At 35.6% G+C, this 13,825-nt stretch overlaps 1 long non-coding RNA gene across 1 annotated transcript; it reads left to right on the top strand.

Annotated features, from left to right (window-relative positions):
* Positions 1-1,726: 1,726 nt before the first annotated feature.
* LOC143242726 (uncharacterized) lies at positions 1,727-8,656 on the top strand. The gene is made up of 2 exons (XR_013023171.1): positions 1,727-1,933; positions 8,346-8,656. It is a non-coding gene; the product is annotated as an uncharacterized LOC143242726 (long non-coding RNA).
* Positions 8,657-13,825: the final 5,169 nt, after the last annotated feature.

Below are 13,825 nucleotides of genomic sequence, written 5' to 3'. Positions count from 1 at the left end.
AAGTACCTAGCGACAAGAAATGTATTTCTATACATTTAAAACATTATGTTTCATGTACAACTGGGTACCACCATACGACAAGTTGGTATGGATGTGTTGGCGGTAAATAAACTATAGATTCTACATAGACTTCGCCCATAAACAAGGACGTATTTTGTGACAAAAGATTTTGAGATGAGTTGTTTTAATTGCTAATGTTAAATGGAGTCTGACTGCTGCTAAGTTTTGGATTTTCGAGACGTGAAGTCGTTGAAGAAATCGAAACTATGATAAATGTTATTTTAATCATTTCAAATCGTTAGTATAAAAGCTATATATTTTTTTGTTTTTTAATACATTTTAATTATAAACCATTCGGATGTGGAACACATTCAAGACACGTACTATTGTCACTTGTGTGGAAGTGACTCACTCTGTCCAAAGTGCTGGGAATGGCTCAGCATGCAATATGGCCCATGAAGCATTAGTAACAGACCAAACCCTTTTCATTAGTGTGCTATGTTATAGAAAAGAAAGCTATTATAAGTGAGATCAGAAGAGGTTGATGCTAGTCGTCCCTAATTTAACAGTGACAGACTAGAGGGAAGGTAGTTAGTCAACGCTACTCCCGCTAACTCCAAGACTGCTTTTATATCAACGCACAGTAGGATTGGCTGAAACATTATAACACCCGCACTCCTGAAAGACCAAGCATGTTTGGTGACAGAGGTTCAAACCGAGATTATCAATCGGACGCTTTAGGCCTAATTACAGTTATATATAAATATAAAAGGTCTCAATTAATTATCTTCTTTTAAATGCACTAAAACTGAGATTTATTCATACTCTAGGTCGATAGCGGCATGAAATATATCAATATATTTCTCGCTCAGAGGTCAACAGTAAGTTTAGATGGTCAGGTGGTTAAAACGCACAACTCGTAATCTGAATTAAGGGTCGCGGTTTCAAATCCACGTCACACTAAACTTGTTCTTCCTTTCAGCCGTGGAAGCTTTATAAAGTGATGGTCAGCACTACTATCTGTTAGTAAAAAATTAGCCCAAGATTTGGCGTTGGGTGGTGATGACTAACTGCCTTCCTTCTAGTCTTGCACTGCTAAATTAGGGGCGAGTAGAGCACAAAATTCTCGTGTAGCTTTGCGCAAATTTCAAAACAAACCAATTAACCTCCCACAAAAGTCACATTCTCATAACTGGAATTTCTCATGGAAAACTACTCTTCAGTGACAAGATGAGAGAAATAAAATATCCTTGTACGACATAAAGTAGAACTTGAAATATTAAAACTGTCTAACATCATTCAAATAAAACGAACATTTGTATCTATGGTTAATTTTTCTTTGTATCTAAGGGTATTAACATATTACAGCTACACTGAAAACTGTTGTTGTGATAAAGACAATAATGTTAAAGTAATTATACGAAATCCAGATTAAAACGTATAAAGAAGCTTCCCATCCGAATTATTACATTAAAATATAGATTGATTATGATATTTTTAAATTAAATAGATTCCCTGTAAGCATAACATAGGTTTACCAATAAATCTCTCCTCCCCCAAGTCGTTCAGATGTAAATTTGAAGGATTATAAAGCTAAACACCACATTTCGAAATCCGTGGCGGGCACATAACTGATAGGTCAATGTTTAGCTTTGTGGTTAAAGACCTCTATTACTATTAGAGTAAAACAACGTTGTATCTTAGGTTACATCTCAAGAAACAACATTATTCTTCAAAACTGCCGATTTGTTGAAATAAACACTGATTTCACACGACAATGCTAGAGGGCGCTGCATTGGCTTCAAGTACAAAGATTACTTGAAAGCAACAGAAAAGCAACTGATTCGGCTGAACTCGGTTTTGTTGGCTTACAGCTCTTGCATGTTGTTATAAACTGCAGTTTGTCGATACAGACCTCGCAAGTCAGGAAACTGTAAGTGATATTGTTTGTTACAGTAATTCTGCTTTGGGTAATGTATGAATAATTTCAAACATACGCTACATTATTTTTAGATCACATTTAATGTTATTTTTTTCAACCAAATATAGTTATTAATTTCTTTATATAAGAGAAACTTACAAATAGAGATCTTGTCTTTCTAAATTGTCAGGTTAAGAAAATTTTGTTTTTCTAAAAACGTAACTTAACTTTGGAAAAAGGTTGCCTGCGTATGTTTGTTTTTGTATTTCGCGCAAAGCTACATGAGGGCTATAGGCGCTAGCCGTCCCTAATTTATCAGTGTAAGACTAGTTGGACTGACCGTACATTGTAACGCCCCCACGGCTGAAAGAGCAAGCATATTTGGTGTGACGGGGATTCGAATAAATCAAATAAATGACGTTTATCTGAGCAATAAGAAAACTGATGAATCAAAAGAATATATAGTATGTGTAGCTGATTCATCAGGTGGAAAACGAAGTTTTGTAAGAAATATTAAAAACTTTGTAATACTAAAAACGTCTTTAATACTGATGTTTCAAAATGTCCATAAATTCCATCGTCTGCGTTAATATCTCAAAAAAGAAAAGTAAATTACAGTAGTTCATAATATTAAAATTTCAGGAACCAACATTACATTGAGTAAGATTTCGTATTTAATCGGAAGTTTAGATAAATCAGATTTAAACAATTACAATATAATGGTACGTACAATAAAACACGCGGCATACACGTGCTTAATGGATGCCATTGTAAAGAGTAAGTTGTAGACAAAGGCTTAGATACAACAAGAAACACCGTATCTTTAAAATAGTAATAAATATCAAATAAAGACACTGAGGTTTATTTGAAGTTTAGCACAAAGCAACACAATGGACTATCTGTGTCCTGCCTACCACAGGTATCGAAACCCAGATTCCAGCGTTGTAAGTTTGCAGCCATACCGCTGTGCCACTGGTGAGCGAAAACACTGAACCTCCAGAACTGACTACATCAGAAAGAAGCTGATGTTATTACTCAGTGCTATGTGATCATTGAAAATGAAGAGGCTTTCTTCAACAGAAGTAATTCGTGCTGACGAAAAACTCACTTGAAGTAAAAATGTATCTCAAGACGGCTGGTATAGGTATTAACTGTTATTAAAATAAAGTAGAGACCAACATTTCAACCTTCTTAGGCCATCTGAAACTGTTTTAAATTTATTTTTTTGTTAACCTGAAGATGGCCTTAGAAGGTTGAAATGTTGTTCTCTACTTTATTTGAACAAAAGTTTTAATACCCATACCAGCTGTCTTGAGATACATTAATGTCGATTTGATTTGAAATTAACATTAAAGGATAGTATCATAAAATTAAGATTTATCTGTTTTCAGGGAAAGTCAGTTAATGGAAAGTAGTTGAGAGGAAAAACAGATATTTTAATATGGAGAAGAAAAATAGTGTTTTAGTCTCATAAAAGATTAGAACGTCAGTAACTGTAGTTTCTATCAAAATTCACAACTTATGGTAGTTTACAGACCAAATGGCTCGTATTAAGATAACATTTATCATAGTATCGATTTCTTCTAAACATTTAAAAATAGCAGCAGTCAGACTCCATTTAACATTAGCAATTAAAACAACTCATCTCAAAATCTTTGTCAAAAAATCCGTCCTTGTTTATGGGCGAAGTCTATGTAGGATCGATAGTTTATTTACCGCCAACACATCCATACCAACTTGTCGTATGGTGGTACCCAGTTGTACATGAAACATAATGTTTTAAATGTATAGAAATACATTTCTTGTCGCTAGGTAATTTTACTTACTCTGAAGGGAATCCTGTTTAAGGAAGGACATAAATATTTCATAGAGTTTGATAAATGTGTTTCTAAGTTTATATAATTCCTTTTTATACCATTTACGCTGTGTCCGATGTTGTATCTCAGAACGGCTAGTACGAGTATTAACACTTTTTCTTTTTTTGGATAGGGAGAGAACAACATTTCGACCTTCCTAGGCGCTAGCCGTCCCTAATTTAACAGTGTAAGACTAGAGAGAAGGCAGCTAATCATCACCACCCACCATCAACTCATGGGCTACTCTTTTACCAATTAATAATGAAATTGATCGTCACATTATAATGCCCCCACGGCTGAAAGGGCAAGCATGTTTGATGTGACGGGAATTCGAACCCGCAACCTTCAGATTAAGAGTCGCACGCCTTAACGCGCTTGGCCATGCCGGGCCATTTTCTGTTTTGAATTGTGTATCAGTTATAGGAATCTTGAGGTTAAGAAGTGTTATTGGTTAGTTTTTACCTGTTCACAGGTGAACTTAATATTGGGGTGTATCGAGTTAACGTGATTGAAAAAAGTTTTATTTCAAGTGGGTTTCTCGTCATCAAGAATGTGTCCCATATTGTTTTCTCCGTCACACCTAACATACTCGCCCTCTCAGGAGTGGGGCATTATAATTATCGGCTAATCCTACTATTCGTTTGTAAAAGAATAGTCCAAGAGTTGATGGTGGATGGTGATAACTAACTGCCTTCTCTCTCTTCTCACACTGCTAAAGTAGGGATGACTAGCGCAGATAGCCCTCGTGTAGGTTTGCGCGAAATTTCTAAACAAACAAACCGATATTGTTTATTTTTCGATTTGTTATGATTTAGAGATAAAAGTAAACAAAAACAGATGAACTTAAAAATTCTATTGTTTTTCAGGACACTTTTAAAGACACAATTAGTCAACATTTTACCTCAAATACAAACATCAAGATGATATTGTACGTTCTTCGACCATTTGCAAACGCGTTTGTAAGAACAGCCCATAACAGAGATTCCCTTCTGTCTGAACTGGTAATTTTCATATCGGGTCTTTCAAGTATTGTATGATTTGGTAAGTAATAATTGTAATGGATGTTGTGTGTCAATATATCGAAACTTTCTTCAAACGCAATTCGTAGATGTTCCGTAATTCACAAAATGTATCCTACAATGTTTTTATCAATATTAAAGTCGGATGTAGTCTCTGTCTTTCAACAAGGGTCTATCACTTATTATATTGTTGAGACAACGTGTCGTCGCTTACACCTGACTTTACAATGCCATAAGCTGACAGCGGGTCAGCTTGTATCCACTGTTAGAACGGAGTGCAATGCCTCCACCTGATTGGCTACCTGGATACCCTTAATTAAATTACCAAGCCAAACAATCCAAATCTGTTTAGCAGATGTTAGTAAACCTTTTAGGAATGAGATTGATGTATATACACTGCTGTCCAAAATCGTAAACCTAATGAGCATAAAGAAAAAAATTGCATTTTGCGTTGTTAGACTCAACCACTTATTTGAGTTGGGCTTCGAAAGATGAAAAAAAGAAAAGGAAAAATAAAAATAAAAAAACTGTTCTGGCATTTAACAGCAAAAATGTGAACACTATGAAATTAACCTAAATACTAGATGGTCAAAAGTTTAAGACCATACCATAAAGAAGTCCTAAACAGTATAGGAAATGCCCAGCAAGAGGTCTCAGTAGTGAGTTGTACGGCCGTCATTTCGAATACCTTCAAACATTCGCTTTGGCATGGTCGATATAAGCGTTTGCAGAAGGCTAGCTGGAATGGTATTCCAAGTGATGATGATGGCTTCACGAAGATCATGCACTGTTTTGAATTGTCGTCCATTTCTATAGACTTTCCTTGCCATCCACCCTCAAACATTTTCAATTGGGTTCAGTTCGGACGAACACGCTGGATGGTTCAAAAGAGTCACTTTATTCGCAATGAAAAATCCTTTGTTCTGCGGGCATTGTAGATTTCAGCGTTGTCCTGCTGAAAGAGCCAGTCATTTCCACACAAGTGAGACCTTCAGTCAATAAGGATGCTCTCTCCAATATGCCAATGTAGCCAGCTGCTGTTTGACGCCCCTGAATAACTTGAAGCTCCACTGTTCCATGGAAGGAGAAACAATCCCAGATCATGATGGAACCTCCTCCACTGTGTCGTGTAGAAAATGTCTCCGGTGGCATGTCCTTATCGTGCCAGTAACGTTGGAAGCCATCTGGACCATCAAGGTTAAATTTTTTCTTATCATAGAACAAAATCTTCTTCCACTTTTCCACGTCTCATATTTGGTGATTCTCAGCAAAGTTTAACCAAGCTGTTTCGTGGTGTAGAAGGAGGCGTGGCCTTTTAAGACGTTTATGGTTTTTAAAGCCTTTCTCTTGTAGATGCCGTCTTATTGTTATTGACAACGCTAAAATCAGGGGTTCGATTTCCCTCGGTGGTTTCAGCAAATAGCCCGAGGTGGCTTTGCTATAAAAAAAAACACAACAAAAAACACATTGTTCTTGAGCTACATTCTGCGTGTGTAAGGGCCTTACTCTGGTTCGATGATCAGCTAGTTTCTTGCCTGACAACCCGTCGAATCCTCCTGCTCAACGCCAGCGAAATTTTCTTGGGCCGAACACTTGAAATTCTCGTTCCGTATCCCTCAGGGTCTTTTGAGAAATTTGCAGCATTTTTACTATGCCCAATCTCACCAGTGATGGTACGTTGAGAGAGACCTGCTTTTGCAGCTCGACAATTCTGCCACGTTCAAACACTGTCAACGTTTTAACCTTTGCCATGTTTTTACCCAATGTAACACAGGAGGTGTCAGTGGGAGATGTTGACAACACTAATGCTTGAACACAAATATCTAAATTTCGTTACGTGTTTACCGATTAACGCTTCGTTTCAGTATTGCTTTAAACTTTAGACCAGCTAGTATTTAGGGTAATTTCATAGTGTTCACATTTTCTATATTAATTGCTGAAAAAGTTTTTTATTTTTATTTTCCCTTTTCTTATTTTCATCTTTCAAAGCTCTACTCAAATAAATGGTTGAATCTATCAATGAAAATTGCATATTTTTCTTTATGTTCATTGAGCTTAAGATTTTGGCCAGCAGCGTATATATAAAGGTGTTCGTTTCTTGTTCACTTAAAAAATTTACGAATGAAAACTGCATGCATCACAGATTACAATACAATTGTTGATATAACCGTTGTTGCAACTCAGAGTTCAAATAAGGCGAAACATAACTGGAAAATGTTTTTATCTGTCACCTAAAAAGTTGTTGCATGCTCACCTAAAAAATTACTGCCTGATCCTTCAACTATTGTTCACATTCAGTAGTAAATGTTATAAATGGAGAAATATGTAGGTTCTACCACTAGGTGGATTTTATCTCATGTAAAGCCCCGGAATGGTCAGGTGGATTAAGGCGTTCGACTCGTACTCTGAGGGTCGCGGGTTTGAATCCCGGTCACACCAAACATGCTTGCCATTTCAGCCGTGGGGGCGTTATAAAGTGACGGTAAATCCCACTATTCGTTGGTAAAAGAGTAGCCCAAAACTTTGCGGTGGGTGATGATGACTCTGGTCTTACACTGCTAAATTATGGACGGCTAGCACAGATAGCCCTCATTTAGCTTTGCGCGAAATTAAAACAAACAAACAAACAAACCAACAAGCTCATGTAAAAAAAAAAATATTTCTTGAAAGATTCTAAAACCGGCTAGTATCGCACGACGCACGTTGAATGTTAGCATGCCTATCACCACACAGTGTAACTATGGTTAGTCAAGCTGCTGAGGTAGATATTTTCAGGTCCGAGAGTCTGATCTGGTTTTAACTGTTAAAGACAGCAAAAGAAATATTTAAATAATTAAAATGATAATTATTTCATTTTATCTTCTTTTCCCAGTTTAGCTCGTGTCTCTTCTTCCTGATTTAAGTTCTCCCTCACTACTGAGCGTTAGCAACACTTGAACTTACATAAAAATAATTCCATAAATAATAGGTCATGTAATACAAATAAAAATAGTCTGTGCAAGGAAAAAACAATAGGTAAAATTCGAAAAATATTATGCAGTTTATTAAAAGTAAAATGATCTTCGAAAAAAACAAACGATTTCGAGCTATCTACATAAAACTGGAAAACAGTGAAAGATAAATAACAAAAAATGAAATTAATATTAAGAAATATAAGTCATAAATATAAATTAATTACTGTTATCGTATTTATATTGGAACAGTTTCTTGTTCTGAAAAGATTCCTCATTTTATACAAGTATATTGATGTATCTTTTCTTTTTCATCAGTCGCTACCAAGTATACAACAGTTTAGTTTATAAGTTGGAACAGTTTGGTACATAAGTAAAAACAGTTACAGTTGCGTAGTGTATAAGCTACAAAAGTTAAGTACATGAGTTCGTTTAGATTCGGTTTGTACTTAATGGAGAATGCATTGAAAATAAATGAGACACGTTTTATTCTACCATCGATAGACAATGCTTACCCAGTGGCCCTGTTATGACTAAAATCTTTACGAACTTATTGTCATTAGAGAAGACATTGAAGGAAAGTTTTAATTTCTCGTAGACAATGCTCACCCACTTGTGAAGAAACGAGTTGTTGACGGTATTTCCTTCACACTTTGTTACACCATCTATTCTCTTGTGAGATGTTTTAGAATAGAACAGCCTTACTAGCAAGTTACTTATTGGTTGCTGAGAGAGAACAAAGGATAAAGTGTATAAGAATATCTCTATCTCAACAACACATCCTGGAATTCAGACTAACATTCGGTGAATATTAAAGTGAAATAATGAAATCCCCTGAAGACATCTAATTTATACATTTGTCTCACGGGAATGTGAAAGATGAAAAATAAATATAGCATTTCATGTGTAGTTGTCTGTTCTCAAGTTTGTGTGGGTGGACTTAAGAATACCACAAACCTACAATGTGTTGGAACGTCTTTAGGGACAATGAGTTGGCGATTGTGTTGTGAACCAAGTAACTTAAGTACAATAGAAGTTACTGATTACTTCGCGTCAGAAATTGAAAAACACAACACACATATACATATGTTTGAAGTTTAAAAATGTTAATACACCATAATTCCACAAATGTGATTCATTTCAACTAAAATACCACTGTCAAGAAAACCTGTTGTTTCTTTTTATGTACCTTGTTACCTATAAACACACTTATTTATATATCTACTTGTCTATCATTTTGACCACGAATTCCATTTTTCGTTTTCACACACACACACACACACACACACACACACACAATCTGACTAAACCTTTAAACATACAGGGAAGATATAAGAACTCAGGGGATGGTACTGAAGTTGGGTCAAAAACCGATTTTCCTTACCCCAGGAACTTCAAAGAGTATATATATGCCTGGTGACAATCTGACCGGCAGCTTTCCATATAACAGCGGACACACGCATATACTTTGACACATAATACTGTAAAATATATATGTTATTATTACTTACGACTCATACTATTGTGCAATTGATTCTGTTTTTAATCATTGCTTTCGAGTTTCTTGGTTTTTTCACGTTATTAACTAAATGCATGATGTTACTTTAATTAAATGCAATTTCTAAACGTTAAATTTAAATATATATTTAGTATTTGGGTCTTTTCTATGGTTATGTTGTGTTTATTTGCTTTGCAGTGTTCGAAAACGTGTGAAGGTGACTTTTTATGTTCTTTTAATCTGTTCTCCATTTTTCTGCTTGTTTGTCAGTGTAGTTTTTTACATATTTGGAGAATTCTCAAGCTATGTATTTACCAAGATTGTAATTAAACGATTCATATGTGGGCATAATGGACAATCTGGTTTATGAGGTTTGGGGATGTCGTATATTTGTGGTGTGTGTGAGTCGGTCTTACGTAGGTAAGAATAAAGTGTTTTTGAAATTTTGTTGTTTTTTTTTTTTCATTTTTAGTAGTATTTTGTTTAGTTGCGTTTCGTGTGGGGTCTGGCATGGCCTAGTGCGTTAAGGCGTGCGCTTCGTAATCTGAGGGTCGCGGGTTCGCGCCCGAGTTGCGCCAAAACATGCTCGCCCTTCCAGCCGTGGAAGCGTTATAATGTTACGGGCAATCCCACTATTCGTTGGTAAAAGAGTAGCCCAAGAGTTGGCGGTGGGTGGTGATGACTAGCTGCCTTCCCTCTAGTCTTACACTGCTAAATTAGGGTCGGCTAGCACAGATAGCCCTCGAGTTGCTTTGTGCGAAATTCCAAAAAACAAACAAACAAGCGTTTCGTGTGTCTGTTGGATTTGTTTTATTGGTTTAAATTTGTTTGTGTCTGACAGAATGTTCTTCATTTTTTGGATGTATTCATTTGTGTTCATTATGATTATAGCGCTTTCTTTATCTGCTTTTAAAATTTTAATATTTTTGCCTTGTTTTAGGTTTTAATGGAATTAATGTCTCTTTTTGTAGGATTGTTTTTTAACTTTCTGTTTTGTGAAATTATGTAGATGGTTTTGTAAGAAAATTCTTTGAAAAAATCGTTTAAGATGTTGTTTTTAGATGTTTCTGGAAAATATAAATTTTTTCTGGGAAGTTTGGCTGTTGGATGTCAGTAAAATTGTCGAAGTTGTCTTTTTTCTGCTGGTTGTTTTCTGTGGAAAGTATCACAAGTCTCCTGGATAGGTCTTCTAAACATGTTTTAATTTCTAACGTTGGAATGTACCTAGGTGCTATTGCGAAGTTCAGTCCTTTGTTAAGTAGATGTATCTCGTCTGTATTTAACTGTCGGTAGTTTTTGTTAATTATGAGGTTAGTCAACGGTTTGTCGTGTTGGTGTATTTTCTGTTGTTTACATCTTACTTTCTCTAGTTTTTGTTGTGGCAGATATTTTTGTCCCTGTTGTTTTAGTGTTGATTTGGTTTATGAAAGAATGAAAGAGGTAACTGACCGATAGCTGACCACATGTTTGAAGGGGGTTGTGTAACTGAGTGTAGGAATGTAGAGGGCGTACTTAGATGTTTGATTATATTTATTAATATAGGTATAAAAGTGTTCCTTTGTATTGGTTTATTTTGGGCTTGAGTTGTTGTTGAATTTAAGATTGTAATATTATGACAATCTATGTTCTCATGACAAAAGTCGAACTTGTGTAAGAAATCTATCTGTGACGAATAGAAACGGTAAAATTCAAGCCTTTTTTCAGTGACTTAATTAATATATCCTCCATATATATTAATAGGATACCGCTAACAGTTTTTATATTACTCGCATCTAATCCAGTATGTTAAAACTGCATACATGAAAACACGTGAAATTCTCTTCCAACGGTAGGAGCTACTCGTGTGTTTTATTGCAAGCATAAAAAAATACATTTTGTTTGATAGAATGTACAAATCCTTACATATTTTTATGTGAAGTCAATAGAATCCAGAAGTGTAAAAGGATTGAATCCTATATTTGAAAAGAGTAGAAAGAACATAAAAGTGTAACCAACTTGTATCTTTATGACTTTTGATAGAAAGTTATTAGAATACCTTGAATACGACTTGATTTCTTTGTTTGTGACCTGTACTTACTTCCAGTTTTTTAACTATAACTGCACCACAACAGACAGGTTATATAAAGGTCAGGTACTCTCTGAAAACCTGACAGACACGAATGGTAATCATATTATCTAGAGAAATGTTACACAGAGATAAACTGAGTTTCTAACTTAATTAGATTAAATGAAAAGAGCGGATACAGCTTGATAGTGAAGAAAAGAAAATATTTTTACTAACCAGAGGACAAGCACATACACTTTATTCAGTGGCGTTTACATAAAAATACATATATATATATACACCACCGGATTTGTTGCATAGCTTGTATATAGCAAACTAAACTATGTTATTGAATCGGTGAATTCAAAAGAGGCCCAAATCCAAGAAATGTTTTTGCAAGAAATCAACTTACCGTATTTTCTGGTTAATAAGCCGAGGCCAATTTTCAGCTCTGAAAATGAGGGTTTTTGCTTATTACCGCCCAATAAGCTGAAGCCATTTTTAAGAAGTGACAAGTTTCTTCAAAATGATTTCTTAGTCTCGTTTCAGCGTCAGCATGCATGTTGTGTGTGATCATTGGCGTTCTGTAGTAAAGCAGAACATGTCGTATTGAGACAGAGATGGAATCAATATGTCATTCGTTATTGGTTCCACTCACTGTAATTAGGTAACCAATGAAATTCCAGAAACAACGTTTCACTGTAGTCTTAACGTGCTTTGCTGATGGGACAAAATTACCGCCTATGGTAATTTTCAAAAGAAAAACATTTCCTAAGAAGAAGACATTTCCGAAAGGAGTGATCGGCCAATAAGCCGACCCCAAAAATCAGGTCCAAAATTTAGGGCCAGAAATTTGGCTTATTAGGCGGAAAATACGGTATTTGCATATCTTAAAGGGAGGCTATGCCAAATGATTCATACTTTACCCAGATATAGCACCAGTTCATAGCTTACAAATGCTATAATATGAAGCACTTCACTCTTTTAATTTCAGAGGGTTGGCAAACTAAAGTCTCTGGACTTGGGTCCTTCTTGAATTAAACAATAGTAAAATCTGAAAATAATGGACATACCACATATTTCTCATCTGAGAATATCTTTATTTCTTATTCTGTCATATTTTTAACACTGCTTGAGATCAGTTTATATCCAAACTATTGTTCTGATACATAACTTCCAGTAAAATGAGTTTTTCATTCTGAAATGGGACAGGTTATTAATGAGGTGCATCATTCCAATGGTATTTAATCTTCAAAGTCAAACTCTTCTTCACCCATAGTATCACAAACTGTTAATTTATTGAAGAACTGCTGAGCCTCTGGTGAAAGATATTTTGCCAATATTTGAACATCCTTTACTTTTGCTGCCTGTACACCAAGTTGCCCACTGCAGAGTGGCTCCTCTGGGTATGTGACAACCCTGACCGAGGGCTTTAGAAGGCGGAATCTGGTTGTGACCTGAGAAGGCATATTTTCGGAAACCTCTATGTAATTTCTGAAATCTGCACTGAATCTGAACACCTTGTATTTGCTGACTGTGTGCTTTTCTCCATCCTTTCTGACTGACGTTTTATAAAACTGACCAAGGTGGGATTTGAAATCAAGCATATCATTCTTTGCTTTCAGCACGTAATCCTTTTAGCTTGTTTCTTACCCATTCTTGTTCATTACGCTTTCTTTTCGGCCTAATCTCTTCATAACCTGAATCAAACTCATGCTGCATGGGCGCTGCCATCCTGGATTACCAGTGCTGCCACCTACGACATTAAGCTAAATCCATGCAAGAGAGGCCCAAGTCCCGGAGTTGGGCCCCTCTTGCACTCAATACATTTTAAATGCTCTTAATGGTCAATACATTATTGTGAACTTGGGACCTTTATGCACACAATCAGATAGCTTGTCTCTTGAAGATCATTAAACATAAAATATCTAACTTTTGAAAAATTGTCGACTTAGGCCCCTTTTAAATTCACCGATTCAATTCTGTAATGACAATTACGAACCAAAAGAAAAACCCCAAGGCAGTGTGTACTAAGACAGCAGTAAACTTGTCATGTCCCAGAAATAGTTTCTTTTCTTAAAATCTATAGCTGACTCCAGACATGTGAAAAGTGTTAAGTATTAGGTGAATATGAAATGTTTAACTGTGTACCTGGTTCAGACCCCATTTCTTGACAGATTATAATGTTTTCAATTTATTAAACTGAACTGTAAAATTAAGCACAACAACTTGAAATAAACTATTTAAACATTAACATACTGAAACTGTACTTTTGGGTTAATAGCATCTTCCACAGTTAAGTCTAACATTTAAAGATAAAATATGAAATTTGTTTTGATGTAGTTTTCAAATATGCCAATAAAAAATCTGCACGCTTGAAAACGACAAAAGAAAGAACACAGTAAATTTGCATACGTAAAATAAGTCATATCTCTGTAAGCAGTAAAGTTATGGTTAAAATGTTTTGGTATTTAATTGGAGACAGATGACCTGGTTCTTAAGGCGCTCGATTCGCAGTCTGAGGGTCTTTGTTTGA

Source organism: Tachypleus tridentatus, unplaced genomic scaffold (assembly GCF_004210375.1).
Source record: "Tachypleus tridentatus isolate NWPU-2018 unplaced genomic scaffold, ASM421037v1 Hic_cluster_2, whole genome shotgun sequence".
NCBI lineage: Eukaryota > Metazoa > Arthropoda > Merostomata > Xiphosura > Limulidae > Tachypleus > Tachypleus tridentatus.
This window is presented reverse-complemented; position numbering and strand designations above follow the sequence as displayed.